The 16331-nt window shown below is 37.8% G+C and overlaps 1 long non-coding RNA gene across 1 annotated transcript in view; it reads left to right on the top strand.

Annotated features, from left to right (window-relative positions):
- The window catches only part of LOC128150767 (uncharacterized), a 35265-nt gene that overhangs the window by 11702 nt on the left and 7232 nt on the right, over positions 1 to 16331 (top strand). The window lies entirely within an intron of this gene.

The raw sequence follows: 16331 nt of genomic DNA, 5'->3' as shown, positions 1-16331 counted from the left end.
GGCCTTCAAAAAAAGATATGCAGAATTTAACTCCATCAGTTATGCTTTTGATCTGGAGAAACGAGAAAGAGCGAGGTCAATAGTAGAAACCAAACGTTCACAAGGGGAAAGACAGATTTTGTTAAGAAATAAGTTGTAGATTCTACGGGAGGTAAAAGCATCATAACCAAAGTGAGGTTCTAGAAACCTTTCTAGTGAGGTTTAGTGAGGTTCTGGGGGATTTTAAGAGAAACAGGAGCTAGAGAAGGGAAACAAGGTTGGCAGGATGAAAGCTACAGGGACAAACATGCTCTTTCCAAACAGCAACATTTTTTTTTTCCCCCAAAGAAAAGTACTAGTTCTTTTTGCAGAACTAAAATATCATCTTAGTAATATTTTTACTGTTTTTAAAGTTCTTGTCCTATAAGATCATAACACCTTAAAAATGCCAAAAGTACTAGCTAGAGGATCTCTGCTAGTTAGATACTGAGGCAACAAAATCAGTGGTTGAGATTAGAGAGATTAGAGCCACTGGTTTTCTAGCCAGCTTTTAGCTAAGTCTTAATAAACAAAAGAGGGGTAATTTATTATATCATAAATTATTAAATATGTTAACAAACATAGCAACACAAGGTTCTTTTTCTTTAGAGCCCTCTGGGAATAACAACATACATATATATTAGGATTGCAGATTTGGACAATATTTCTAAGATCCGCAACATGATTTATTTAATATGACTTATTTTATTGAAATATTGTATCACTGGATTTAGAATTCAACTACCTATATTTGAAATAATATGAAAAGATTAGTATGTTTACTAAGAAATACTTATCTAAACTTTAAAGTATTTCTCCAGAGATGTAGAAAACGGAAATAAGAGATTTTGTTATGTTCTTGATCCCTTACTCCATTAAGGTTTTATCACTTTAAAGTTGACCTGATGTGACCTTAACAGTTGTGGTTAATTCTCTAATACATAGCTGGTAACTGGGTAGAGAATAGGCTTATATTAGAGACAACAACCAATAGCGAGATACATAAGGAGCTAGAAAAATTTACCTCAGTATTTATCTGAAAAAAAAAAAAAAAAAAAAAAAGGCATTTGAAAGCGTAGCACTGGTATGATATAAGATTTAGCCAAAATTATTTATTAGCAGATTCCCATTTTCCATTTCATCATTTTTTAGAAGTTGACTCAAACACCATGACTGTAAAATCAAAATGTTTTTGTCATTTTGAAAAGAAACATACATCAGATTAGATGCAGATTTCAAACAGATCAATGTTTGTGATGATAATGAGCTGTGCTTGGGACCTCCATGATTAGAGTAGTACATCATCATTCTGTATTTTCCAAGTGTTTCAATTTTTCTTTGTTTTTTGAGGATTATAAGATCTCAGAATTAAATGGCCCTAACAGAAAGGTTAGATTCCAAATTAAGTGGTTCACTGCATTGCCATTGTTGCTCTTCCAGTGAAGGAGGAGGTGGATCACAGAACAAAAGAGCTCAATCAGTGTAGCTGGTAGAAGTGGTTTAGGACAGAAAGGTGTGGATAACTGGTATGATGTTAGAATAGTTTATTGCATAAGACCACTGAGGATCAATATACAGTGTTTACCTTCGATTAGACCAAAGAACATGGGTTATTTAATTGTTACCTGTGGCCCTCTTCCTTCTGCAGGCAGAAATTTGTGATCTCCTTTTCCTTCTGCAATAAAAATATAAAAGCATGATATTTTTATATTAAGCTATTATCTTTACACTTTAGACACATTTTTGTTCATAATATCTTCTTATTGGCTTAAAGATTCATTATACAGAATTTTCCATGCTTATCACATAAGTTGTGACATTTAGTAGAGACCTAGAATACTATCAACAGCGAACATTGTAGGAAGGGACAGGATTTCACTGTATATCACATTACTTGTCAGAAACAGAGGAACAATAGTGGTTTAGGACAACATTTTCTTCCATAAAAATCATTGCAAATGTATCAGGCCAAACAGACAACAGCTGATACTCTTGCTCAAGTATTTTTTCTTTTTTTCTTTTTTTTTTTTAATAAGGCCCATGCTAAACAAATAAATAGCATCATATATATGCAAAAATGCTTACCATTTTTAAACCAAGAATCATGTTAAGGGTTATATATTCTCTTTGGTATGTGGTAGAGCTAAATTCAATTAAACTTTATATATGAGAGAGGCCTGTAGTAAAATACTACCTCTGTTGATTCTACCTCTAGAAGGAAAGGTCTTTTACAGGACTTGCTGCTGCCTGCTGTGCCTCCATCCTAGGAAAGAGGGGTGCTTCACTGAGGCAATGTAACACAAAGTGTGTCATTCTTCCTTGTATGCTAGTTTATTTGACCAGGACAGTCTATACTGCTTGGATTACCCTGCTCTGGGTTAAGTGGTCACAGAGGGAGCGTTTACCACACTACGTTTACACTGTCAGGTCTGAACGCTGGTACTTTTCTCAATCAACACCCATGTTTTTAGGCAGGAGAATCCAAAGCAATGCAAGGCACACTCAAAGGAGAACTGTGTTACCACCGGGGCTGCCTCCGTTGCAGCAGTGTGCCAGGCAGTGCTGCCATATCTTGTGGTTCACATGACATAAGCTGCCGTTCACACCGTGCCTCTTATCGGCATGCTTCACAAGCAGGGCATGCACAGGGAGCCTCATGCTGAACAAAAACAACAGCCTGTGCAGGCTGAACCCAGTCATAAGGAAGTAAACCAGAGACAGGCTGACTGCAGCATTCGCAGATGAAGGCAAAGAATTTAAAGCTAGCAGGCAGTTGTTTGTTTGTTTACTTATTTATTCTAAATGTACCAGAGAGGATGTCAAACTTAGATCCAAAGCGTATCACCATAACCTAAGCAACTGTAATGATTACAGCCCCTTCACACTTGAATAGTTTCCCTACCTTAAATTTCTGCTTTGTTTTTCCAGTTCCAATTTCCTGGAGTGGAGGGAGGGAAGAGCAGAATTTTGGAATAAACTGTAAGTGAAATTTAATACTTAGCAGCTTTCTGAAAACTTGGATTTATTTTTTTTTTTTTAGCTGTAAATACTCATCTTAGTTTTTACTTTAAAAGATACAATTGTTATTTCATATTCCTATTGTGTGGAGTTGAAGAAACAGCTAATCTTGAATTCACCTAAAAATCAGACTAAAATAGATAATTTTTGTGCAATAATAGGAAAAAAAAATAATGTAAACTCATGTACAGCATTTTCAAATATTAGTGGAGTGGTAGGATCTAGACAATGTGTAGCTATTAAATCAATAATCCAGACATTGAGGGAATACCCCAGACAGCTGTTGGATTTTTCCCTCTAATCAGTAATAATAATCCAATGGTGTTTGAAATGGCAAGATTGTATATCAGAACATATTTTTCTGCTGATATTTTCTCTTGCATCTCTAATGGCTCCCTAAAATACAAAGACGACCAAGTATTATTAATAGCCATGTATTTCTTACAAAAAAGCTGCTAGCTGTTTGGATATATTAAGTCCACAAAAAATCTTTAGACCTTACTGACAAATATCCTAGGCTGGTTTACCATCAGTATAGCCTGATATCTTTTGTTTTCTAGCAGAATGACCCTGATGGATGTTAGTTGCTTGTGTCAACTTTTGTGTGGCAGAAGTTGGGGAGGTATGTGGGAATCGAGCACGTAGATTTTGAGGGACAGTGGGGCTGGGGGATGGTCAAGCTGACCTAATAACTCTCTTCCATCTCCAGTGTCTCCAATTTTGCTTTCATATGGATTTTAGTGCAATGGAAATGTTTATTCTGTTTCTAGTAGCTGTGTAGACATATACAATAACTAGTTTCTAGGCTAGTCTAAGTTATTTTTTTTATATAGTTATAACCAGCATACTTAGGCTATCCAGATTGCTATTTAAAAATACAAACCTTTTTCTTTGTTCTCCTCTGCTTTGCTGCACTATTGGGGCTTACTTATTTCAGTATCATCCTTCCTAACCTAATCCAAACAATAACCATGGCTCAACAATTTAAACATATTGAATCCCCAACCAGAGTAGTTTTCCCTAGTAATACTCTGATTACAGCAGCTTTTATGTCTGAACAGGAAAGGACCTTAAACACTAAATCTCATCAGCACTGTAAAAAATAAGTGGTGAGCATCAGTCACATTTTCTTGAAATACCACAAGTCTTTCTTAAGGCCTAATCCTTTAATCTCTGGATTTTGGGCACTTCTGTTCTGATTACTAGGGATCAAAAGGTTTGGCAAATACTCTTCAGACCACTCTTCAAAGTGGCCACCATAATATTACTGGGTTGTTATGACAATTGTATGATTTTTCGATGTAGTAGTAGCTGGTATTTTTGGAAAAAACAGAGAAGTTAGTTTATCAATGCAACAGTCTGCCACATGGAAAATGAATAAAAAAGCCCATGGTCCTCCAGTACAGTGGTTCAGAGGATTTCAGAACATGGCAATGTCAAAGTAAAAGGGAAATATCCTTCACTGATGATGGAAATACCTCCTACTGTGTAAGACACAACATTTTCTAATGGAGGGTACCTGAAAGGGCTGCTGCAACATATACAAATGCTGTTTTCCTAGCTTGTTCCCAAAGCTATGAAGTAATAATTCATTTTACTGAAACTAGAAATCTTATACCATTTCCTACCTGAAATACTGTCATGTGTGAAGTTACGTTAGAAAAAAACAAAAGAATTTTGCATGTCATCAGTAGACCAAAATAAGTCCCTCATACCCTACTACCAGATAGTTTTGTCAAATGTTCATTGGTCCATTCTGGAAGTATACAGTGTTTTCCTAAATGAGAAGATTTCCTCATCCTATTTCAAACAAAGGCTACGTAAGTTGAAACAAATCAGCGACCCCAAGTTTCATTTTACTTATTGCAAACTAGACATAAAATTGGGCTAACTATTTTTCCCTATATTTGGTCACTGGGACTCCTACAGACCTTCACTTTACATGTTAGATCTCTGTCTAAAGAAAACAACGTCATCTCACTTAAATTTAAGAGAGGTAACAAGCTGTTTTTAAGAAGTCGTCACTGAAAAAGAAACAATCTTGTCACCTAGATGCAGAGTCCTGCAGTTTATAACAGGAGCAAGTGCAAATCTATCCATGCTATTCCTGTTCATCACAGCCTTCATTACTGGCCTGCATTTATTGTTACTGTCCACGTGGTTGTCAGTAAGAAATTCAATCCTGTATTTAGTACCAAAAACCCCAGAGCCTGAAAGAGCCAAATACTTTTCTGCTCTTTTCATGAATATTTTATTTGCATAGGTGTGTCATCACTTGTATCCAATTCCTTTTCACTTGGAAGATTATGTTCTGCTACACAGTGTAAAATTCATTTAGAAAACGCTTTTTTTATACTGTTGCTTTCATGTGGCTTGCCACATGTGTGCGTATCAAGGGTGAATGCAGACGAGGTCTTTCAAAACTACTTTGCTGTGTTGACGCTATCACAACATATTTGGCCTTTACTATCAACTTGCATATTTTTATTAATTTTTCATTTAGTGCAGGCTAAGACATAATGGTTCTAAAATATTCAGTGAATATAGGGTGGCATCACCAAGCAAATTACTATTATGTAACAAGTACAAACAAGTTCTACCATTTTAAATGTGTCAATGTTAGCATTCAATGTTAGCCTTGAACTAGAATAACACATGTTTTGGCATTTGCTCTTTTCTATGTTGCTTGGTAAAATAAATGCTAATTCAGTCTATATTGTCAGTTCAGCCCTTGGCTTCCCTGCTAATGCCTACTCTCTGTTTGAAGACTTGTTCCAGTGTAATAAAATGGATTAAAAGTCAACCTACATGGCCCTTGTGTAAACCACCAGTATGAACACACTTGACTTGTTAGTGCATTAAACTGCATTGGAAAATTATTTCAGCTTAGGGGAGGTACAAACTTTTTTGCTAACTGTAGTAAAAGATGTGTAGCTCAGTGTCGGCTGGGGCAAGAACATTAGTTTGTTATCTTTTGCCTGTTTTCATAAACAAATGCCAACAGCAATTGTTTTTATTGCAGAGCCAGCAGAAATTCATAGGGGCTTTCTTTTTGTTGTTCTGCCACACACAAAAAAAGATGTTAGTTTAACAACAAAATGTTTGATAGATTTTAAAAATACAAGGCCTAATTTTTAGGCTGCTGACCCCCCACAATTGCCATTGAAGTCAGCTCTTGCTGCAGATGCCCCACAGCACTCTAAGGAGTCCCTCAGATTTCAGATCCAAGTACAGCATTAGGGAACATCTCTGATGTGAGGAGAGCTACCAGGAAAAGCACAGGAGCTTTTGTTTTCTATACAGGAACTCAAATTGGACTGAGTCTTTTGAAAGGTACATATCTGGAGTGTGTTCATAAACTTTGCCAAGGTATCATCACAGCAGTCAGCCTTAGTAGTAATGTCTGAGTTAGCGTAACCTAAAGCAGGGCTTCTCTAATGGGAATTGCTTTGTGGGAGGGAATGCAGAGGTAGAATTTGGACATAACTACTGTGGGACAATCAGGCACAGCGAAACATCTGTCTTTTGAAGAAACTACCTATGGCAAAAATAACCCTGGACTGCATACTGACCTAAATTCCCAGGCTAGGTCCATCTGATAAAGATTTAAAGGTTTCCGTTGTGTGGTCACAATAGTTGTTTTCCCAGCTAAGGTTTTCCCAGGACTCATGCCTCAGCAGGTAACAGTTAACAGATAACTGAGAAGGCCTTCTGAAAAAAAAACAACAAACCAAAACACCCAAGATTTCAAATCCCTGACAAAAACAAATACATAAATACAAAAGGTATTAGTTGCATATCCAAACAAAGTGGAAAAATGCCCTTGCTTCTGTCCCATCATTCCTTACTGTACTCTTTCCCAAAGTTGAATCCCTACTTTAATTTAGGTGGTGTATATTCATTGTTATAGGACAGATGTACAAGCAATGTAGTGGCAGGTAAAAGGCTGTGCATGCCTTTAAAATTTATTGTCAACTGATTTATTAGCATTATTAAATGAATGTCTGTGTTCAAATGCTCTGAACCTTTGGTTAACAAGGTAGTAGAGAAGAAAAACTGGCTGATGTTAATTTTGAATGACTCAGCTTTTATGCCTTTGGCTGTCCTGAGTAAAAAGAGCACTCCAAAGGCATTTAAATTCAAATACTAGGTTATGGATTCTTTTCACTAAAACCTGATCAAAAGAAAAAGATCCACTGGAAGAGCTATTTTGTTTACTTAGATTTGGACATTTTTCTCCAGTGCTGGGAACTCAGATTTTGCAAGATTGTGCCACTGCATAGGAAGCAGAAAGTAGAATGTAGAGATGAAAGCAAATGTTTGCTATCAAAGAAAAGTTGAATTCTCACTGTAAACAGATAGCTTGAATAGTGAAAATGTTAATTGAAAAATCATTGCTGGTATCAGTAAATGAAAAAATTTACACTTAAGCATTAAATGCGAAGTTACATTTAATCATTTTTTAAATGCAAAATCAGCATATTAAACAGCTGTGGTTATAAACATGATTCTGTAGTGCTTCTTTTCATTGTATATGGAGCCTTAAAAGGTACTTAAGTAGAATTAAAACTTTAAATAATATAATTCTAGACTGAGATTGTCATAAACTTATGTCAAACCTCCAGAATGGTGACTTCACTTCTGTGAGGATCACCTGCCCATCATTTCTTAACCAGGCTGAACTAACAGCTATATTGTAGGTGATAGTGCAAACTTGAAGTCCAAAAGTGCACTAAAAAAACCAGCTGATAACCTGCAACATGAAAAGCTGCTGTACTCACTGTAAAGGCGTTATTTATAGAGGAAGTCATTATCTCTGACATGAATTTTAATGCATTCAGTGACAACAAACATATTGAGACTCTTTTCTTGGGGACCATCTTGTTAAAAGTAATGTGTCATGCTGGTCATGTAAAGTTGCTGATGTCTATTAATTAATCTTTCTCCTCATTTTAAATGCTAGAAGATTAATTAGTTCAATTAGAAGAGGAATAGTTTCAATCTGAAAGCACATTAAGGAGATACTGAATACAATAAAATCGTCTTAGTATTTTCTAATAAGCTAACTCTTAGCAGAGGACTCTGCGTTTCTGAGACAGTACCAAACTCTCAGGGGATCGCTCGCAGCATTCCTGTTTTCTGTTCTCTTGCTGTATAACAAATTTGCTGTAGGCCCGAGTAACTCGCGTGTGGTGTTCTGCTCCATTCACTTGGCCTGAGGCACAGTAAAATAGCGTCTGTCCCATGTGCAGAGGAAATCAGAGAAGGAACTTTCTCTGGCTGATTTGGGAGATGATGCTAGAGATCACACAAATTGAGGAAAAGGAAAACAGATCCCAGAAACAGTTGTCAGAGCTCAGTTAGCCTTGGTGAATGATCTAAAGAAAGGGTCTCCAAGTCAAACTGGGACAGCAAAGAGAGAGCTGTTAAGAGTCTAGCACATCAGCTGTGAAAGAGCAATGAGCAGTTAGTGGAGGTTTGCCTGATGACTGTCTTTCAGATCAAGCACATAGAAAGACGAAGAGAAGAAATCACTTAACCAGCACACAATGGGAAATTAAGGACTGGAAAAATCTTTGTAAGATATTGTTTGTGAAAGAGGAAAAAAAAGCAAGTAATGGCAGTGAAAAATAAGTTCTTTTTTCCTTTTTATCTTTGAAGTCATTACAGCATGAACAGCAATCATGCATCCTTTCCCTGTGCTACCCTGGCACCACGACTAAGTGCTGGCCTATAGTAGAGAAACCACCTCCACTAAGGTCATGGTTTATTTTCCATGCAGCTTTTCCAACTGTGTAGATGTTAACCATAAAGCTGCACATAATGTTATTCTATGCCATGTATAATTGTGTTTTTCCTTATGTGGTCAGCTGTCCAATAGGAAATGAAAATAAACTACCTCTTTTCTGCGCCACATTGAACAACTGTTAGATAAGTGCGAACCACTCGTGTGTCTGAGCATTCAGTGTTTTATAGAGCAGCGTCCAGGTTTGTGTCAGTGGAGTTTTACAAAGCTACCTATGTGACAAAGGCAGTTGTTGATCTGAGGGGGCTATGCTGAAGAAAGCACTACTTGTGTAAAACTGAAAACATATTTTTCCTAACTTGCATAATATTTTTGTAGATCTCGTCTGACAAAGATTTGAGTTTTTTTGGAGATTTATTCTAATGTTGGAACTCTGTTTCAGGAAAGTGGTTAAGCTCATATATAGTGCTAAGCATGTGAGCTGTTATCTAACTACATAGCTGCATCAGATTTCTAAATTTGTTTCATCTCCTTTTGAATGGAAATTGATCCATCTTCTGAAATACTGCTCATGCTAATCAAAACATACTTATTTTTCCAGACAGATATGCTAGTTGAGTTAATATTTGCCTTTAAAGTTCGGTTTCTCCTGGCAGAGGGAGTAGTTTAAATTATGTCTGGGCTACAGTAGAATGAATTTCATAGTGAATATATAAGAGATGGGAGAAACATATCTAGCATTCCTGCAAGTAATATGAAGCGCCATATTTTATTGTTTGATCTATGGCTGTGCTGTACTGTTTGAGATTACTAAGATTTCTTCTTTTCCTTTAAATCTTTTCCTAATGTTTCAATCCCCCAAAGTATTTATCCTTTAAATTAGTAACATGGTATGAAACCATATTGTCTCTCTCCAAGTTCTTTCAGAGTTTACTTTTATACATTAGTTTAGCTCAATTTAAAAAAAAGCGTTCATGTTAGCCCTTTCCAACCTGTACTCCTTCACTTGCCTTACCTATTTTTCAAGTTTTTCTGTTCTGCATATTATTTTTATGGCAGAGACCGTGATGCTGAGATCACCTTTGGGACTGATGCTGTGTGGTCTAGACTCTTCGCAGTGTGTATTGCAGTCATTGACACAGGGTAGACCTGAGCTCATTAACTCAGCTTTCCACTTGTGCTGTGATATTTGCGTCTAGGTGGCTTTAACCTTTTACTCTTAAAATATCTCATTGTTACCACCTCTGGCTCAGCTCCGTGAGAGCACTAGTCTACAGACAGTTCATGCAACAACCAAGCTTTTGTGTTCTAGGTCAACTAGTATTCAGACATTCATCACAAAAGCAGACAAAATAGTGGCAGAAATAGTGAGAAATTAATCCTTTGGCTGAGGGAGAAAAAGTGAAGAATGGAACCCGCATTTTGTTATCTCAAACAGCAGAGAATGCTGACACTGTGAATCTGTTAGCACATGTGCACAGTTTGAGAATAACAGCTATCATGCCCAAATTTTCATGGCATCTATTCATAATAGTCCCTCTTTCTCAGTAAAAAGGTAAGGTTTTGGTGCCCTTTCTGAATTTTTTTTCTGCTGAAAACTATGTATCTTAAAATCTGGATGCAGCTGAACTCTCTGGCTAAGGCTGATTCTTTTGTTTGTTTGTTTATACTTTGACCAAAGGATCACATTGACAGTTTCCCAGGATCCAAAATTGTATTTAATCTGTTTACAGAGCTACATACATTATTTGAATGAGAAAGAAGGAAATGAAAGTGGCCATATCTACATCAGCTGGTAGCTGTTCACAGGAAGCACCAATTACTGTCTAGCCTTCTTTCCCGGGAAAGCCCTCCTGATTGCTTCACGTACCACGTAGCTGCATGGTGCATGGACGTGCAGCATTGCCACCCAAGATATCAAAAAAGCATCAAAGAGCAATAAAAACTCATACGCATAAGTAGAATAATAATTCCTGCATGAACATAACTGACGGTAATTTCACTTGGAATTGTCAAACTGAGCTAAACTGGCAGCTGAAGGAATGTGTATTTTTAGTCAGTAGCTGTGCACTTGTAGTGAAGGAGAGACTCAGGCATGGCACACTCGGACAGTATCACCTCTTTCAAATTCACTCAGCCTCTACACTACCCTGCATTTTTCCTCTCTGCTTTTTTTGGTCACAGCTCACACATCTGTGAATCATTCAAGGGGAAAGCTTGAGAGATGCTATGTGTCAGGTCAATCCAGGTTCATTCACTGTATGTCCTTAGAAAGCCAGAAACACTGGTGTGTAAACAATGAGGGAGGGGAAGGGAAGGTTTAACAAGACAGCCAGGGTTAATCTTTTCTTTCAATATTGCGTATAATTTGGTTTTCTGATTACACACTAAACTACAGTTGTATTTTCTTTAATTCAGTTATACGAACACAGCAGCCAATTAATATTCCTGCACACTGTGCGTTGTGAAGGATGCACAGCGAAAACATTTATTTTTCTGATACTAAAGAAGCTGTTCAAGTTAAACCATATTCCTCTACACAGCAACAGCGAAGTAAATGACAGCATTAATTCAATCTAGAATGCTTGATAAATTGAGAGGGGTGTTTACCTAGTGTATGAAAAAGTCTCTTGGGGATGGGTTTTATTGCGATCTGCATAGTCATCCATCTTCCTATACTGTCTGTGCTCACGTTTGCGAGTAAAACATATACAGTAATTTAGCATTCAGATAATCCCACCACTATAATCCAGACAGATTTAGCTCAAATTTCTCCAGGATTTCTATTATCTAGATTTAGCAGTGTGGTGTTGACTGGATATTTTAAATTGCTGCAAATGCTTTTTTCTGCAATAAACAACACGTTTTTATGTTCTTACAGTTGAAGCTGTGGATTCTTCTTGGCATTAACCCCACGTAAAAATGTATCTTTGTGAGGACAGTGATTGCACAGCTGGAGCATGGTTTTAATGGATTCCAGCTATTTGACTACATACCACATAAGATCATACGATGTTTATATGAAAATCAATGTAACATATATGAAAGTAGTAATGAGGATAATCTGAAGAATGTTCATCTCCACACATCACCTATTTGCAAATGAACTCAACTGCTTCAATTTTAATAATGCTTTACTATAGTATATTAGACAATATAATAATATAGAGCTTGGCTCTCTTACAGTACTTTTCACAAGTAGATCAGAGCTTTTATTGTTTTCCGTTTCCTCAGACTCAACTTCTAGTCTTACTTGTTCAGCAGTTTTGAGGAAAAGAGGGAGTCCAGGGGGAGAGAGAGCATCATTATCCGCATGAAATGAGGGGATATTGAGTCCAAGTGCACTGGGTACCTTTCACAGCGGACCACCCTTCGTCATAAGTTCCTCTGATTAATTGCAAATGTATTCAAGGGAGCAGAGCAGATACTGTAGAGAGGGTCCAAATATTATTGTGCCAAAAATGCCAGCCCTCCCACACTTGCTAGCATTGGTGGAGCTGCAGGAGTAAGAATGCTTATGTGGGAGATTTTTAGGAGGGAAGTGTACTATGGGGAAAATTGTAAAGCTTCTTTTTTTACCCGAGTAGCTTGAGTGAGAGTGTCTGAATTGAGGCAAACTGCAGAGCAGGGCAGTGCATGCACTGTGCTCTGACTAGTAATTGTGTTGCAAATGCACAAAGTACATTATTCACCCCCAGGCCAGATCTTCTGGGAAGAGGCTTGTGCACACTTGGCAGTAAATAATTTGATGCTAAGATTATGTCACCCATAAGTGTCTGAGAAATTCAAAATAAGCAAACCACTTGGAAATGTTTGGAAAACAAACTACTTGGAACCATTTGTGGGATATGGGATGCCTTGTGTCGTATTTTTGCTCCCTGAACTGGAGGATTCAGACACCAGTTCGCTAGGTGAATTCAGGTATGCTGCCCCTGAAAGCACTTCCATCGTGCTGTGTTCCAGATGCCTTCTCTGACTGTGCAATATCACCAGCCCCAATATCTGTAAAAATCTTTCCAGAGATTTTCAATGTGAAGAAACAGAAAGGATGCTCATTTAATCAGTTGTGATAAAGCTGTTCCAGGTATAAAATTTATTTGCTTAGTCCCCAAACTGCAGGTTTTCCCCAATGATGGGGAATAAAAGAAAAAAAAAAGCAAAAAGCATGAGAGAGACTTGCATAGCTAACAATCACACTTCTGGGTAGAAACCTTCTGAAAGAAGTATGCTGCATCTATGTGGCAGTACTTTTGGTTTCATACTTGCTCTGAGTTATTCCTTGCAATACTATAGTAATTGGGTTTCAGAAACAGCAGCGCTTACGTACTTGCAATGAAAAAGAAACAGAGCATTCACTCGCCTCGCACTGATGTCCCTATTAAAGCAGTGGGCCTGCTCCTATTGCACTAAAAGCCCCCAGTTCTGGTGTGAGAAATTATATTTATGCTGAAATATCTATCAATATTGAAGTTTGATCCCCAGTTAAGTCAGAACTATGAAGCTGTAATGCCAGTGAGAGGGAAAAGCAATCTGATAGCTCTTAAACTGCTCTTTCTTCCAGACGGTGCTTAGGGCACCAGCTGTTGTAGCTGGGAGTTTTCAAGCCCCAATTCTCTTCTTTCTCAAAAGAATTTCCTTAGAGCCAAAAAAAGTGGTATCAAAAACCTACAGAGGAGCAGAAGAGTTTAAAATGGACCTGACATAACTATGTCTTAGCTGCACCTTTATTTGAACAGAAGTATAAATCAATTTAAAGTTGTACAGTCAGTGTCTGAGGAAGCTGCAAATGCACCCACAGGCCTTCTCATCACTGCACATAGCTGCTCAATTCCCTAGTTGGAGTCTAGTTGCCTGCTTTTTTTTCTTTGCTTTTTTTTTTTTCCATCCTATTATATCCTGACCTCTCATTCAACAATTATTCTGAATCATGCTGAGGACACTTTTCCTCACTCCCTTTGGATTTTCACTTGCTAATGCAAATGCATCTCAAAATATCATCTTCACATGTTATTAGATCCAGGGCTTGATGATGCATACTGGGCTTAGTTGAAGTATCAAGCCAGCAAAGACAGACCAAGAAATGGAGCTCCATGAAGGAGCACCATGTAAATATTGACAGATTGTTTTTATGACTAAGCTGTGGTTATTCTTTGTTAATTTGTCTATGCTTTTAGAAAGGAAGGGAGGAAATTTGAAAAGCAGAGTAGTATTTTTTTACAACAGATAACTGTGTGCTATGATTGTAGAATTTTCTATTCAAGAAATCCTTCAAAATGAGAAAAATTAAGGAAAAAGACCCAAAAATATCTTACAGTGAGGCAAGTCTGGTATGTTTAAAAGTAACATCAGTGTGTTCTATGTCTGCATCTGTAATTTGAGATTAAATACACTGTGGATAAGGTTAAAAACATAATCTTTTCTAACCACCTACCAGGCATTTATGCAGTATATTGTTTCCTTTTTGACAGTTAAATTACTAGTAATAAAGCTCTGTATCTCTGCCATGACAGTGTTTGTCCTCTAACATGGTTGTGCAACTGCATCATCTGCTATAAGCTGCACCAGTAAATAAGGGCAGAATCTGGGCCTGTAGCATTTAATCATTGTGTGCCATTAGCAGAGCTGATACCATTCTGCCCCCTCTCCTACCTCAGTGCTGGAGGAATAAGGCAACTCAAACTAGTCAATTGCTGCAATTCTGAAAACAGATTTTCTGTGCAAGAAGTTGCTATCTGCACAATCATCCTTTTCCTCTTTGAGTAGCGAACAGCCAGAAGGTACTGAGCCCCCTCTCTGCAGAGGGAAGAATCTCAGACATGGCTTTGGTAGCTGTGCCCTGCTGTTTTTTTAACCCATTGAGGTATTTTCTAAAGATGCTCTTATTTCCGTGTGCTTGGCTGGTGTTATGGTGACCATGAGCGAGTATATCAAGTTACTGGTATGGGAGTAGCCCTGCCAGGAAGCCAGAGGGCATGTTCAGTGCAAACTGTTTTTAGAAGCCTAAATAGGCACAGCTTTAAGTTGGGTGCCTGCTGTGTTAATAAAAGGACTAAACATTACTTCTCCTACCTCCTGAACGCGGGCAGAACACAGCCTATATCTGAGAAAAGGCTTACTCCTGGGTTGATGTCACACTTGGCTAATTGGCCCCTACAACATTGTGTAAACAGCAATATTCTTAAACTGGGGTTAGACAGTCGGATTTTTGAGCTTGGGATCTGCTAAAATCTGGGCAGAAGACTTTTTAAAAACTGAAACAAACAAACAAATGCCCCATCGTCCCCAATATGGGAAATTTTAATGAACAAGATGTGATCAACTAATTTTAGGGGTTAAAGCAAAAATGAAGACCAGAAGGAAAGCTGCCCCTACTTCCTTTCTTCCTGACGTTGAAAGAGATCTCTTCCTTGCTTCGTGAAGGAAAGAAAATAATCTGCCTCAGGAAAATCAAGTTAGGAAGGTGACCTACTGATTTATTTATTTTACTCTTCTGATGGTGGTATAAAACATCCAGCTGCAAAGTGCACTGGTTTGTAAACTGAGCTGCTCCACTAGAGGTTATTCAGATTAAAACTGCTGAAAAACTCTGAGCACCATCCCAAACAGTAAAGTCCAGGATTTTATCAACTATAATCTCCACACTTTCCTCCTATCCCCAGATGATATCAGTTGTAAAATGGCAGCTTTTATCTAAATGTCCACAATTTCACACCTAATATTTATTAAAAAGCTATTTAAATACATCAATCAACACTTAGGTTCACTTAAAAATAGCAGAGGACATGAAGTGTGCTCTCGTACTGAAGTTTATACCTTAGTCCATTTTTCTTTTGAATTGTTAGAGAAATGTTAGAAGCCTGATAGTATGGGAACAGCTGTTTCTTGGCTGTATGCAGTATTGATTTGTAAGAGTAGTGATATTGTAACTGTTCAACTAATTAAGACGTTGATAAAGCATCTTGACAAAGGATGCCATTCTTCTCCTATCTAAACTGATTTCTCTGTTGGGTTTTTTGCTAGGTTGAGCATCCAACCTAAACACGTTGGTTAAGACCGCAAAGATCCCTGTGGGTACTGAGAAGACTATAACCACCATTGCTGACTCATTCACTGCCACACTCATCTGACATGGGAACCACTACCCAACCTTTCCCTCCCACCCCCGTTCACATGTTATCTGCCCATGGAGTGGGTTCCCTCAACAGCTCTCTGGCTTCATCCCCACCTCAGTGGTACCTTTCCTGATAGCCTAATTTTGGCTCTGAGCTAGATCCAGTGCCTAGATAGGATAAGTGTAAGATTTCAGCCAGATGGATTATGAACAACATTTTCTTTTCAATGTTCTTGGCTCCAACCCCACTTCAGCCCAACAGAATAAAATCCTGTCCTTCAGGCAGCTGAGCCAGTTGCCTTACTTTAGCATGCAATGTAATTATCCTGTATGTTCCATATAACAGGTATTCCACTCTGAGCTTCTGTTTTGCACCTGAAATCTGCATGTGCTGCTGGCTTTGGGACCACACAGTGCAAACTTCCTTACAAAGGCAGA

Source organism: Harpia harpyja, chromosome 14, assembly GCF_026419915.1.
Source record: "Harpia harpyja isolate bHarHar1 chromosome 14, bHarHar1 primary haplotype, whole genome shotgun sequence".
NCBI classification, from domain to species: Eukaryota; Metazoa; Chordata; class Aves; order Accipitriformes; family Accipitridae; genus Harpia; species Harpia harpyja.
This window is presented reverse-complemented; position numbering and strand designations above follow the sequence as displayed.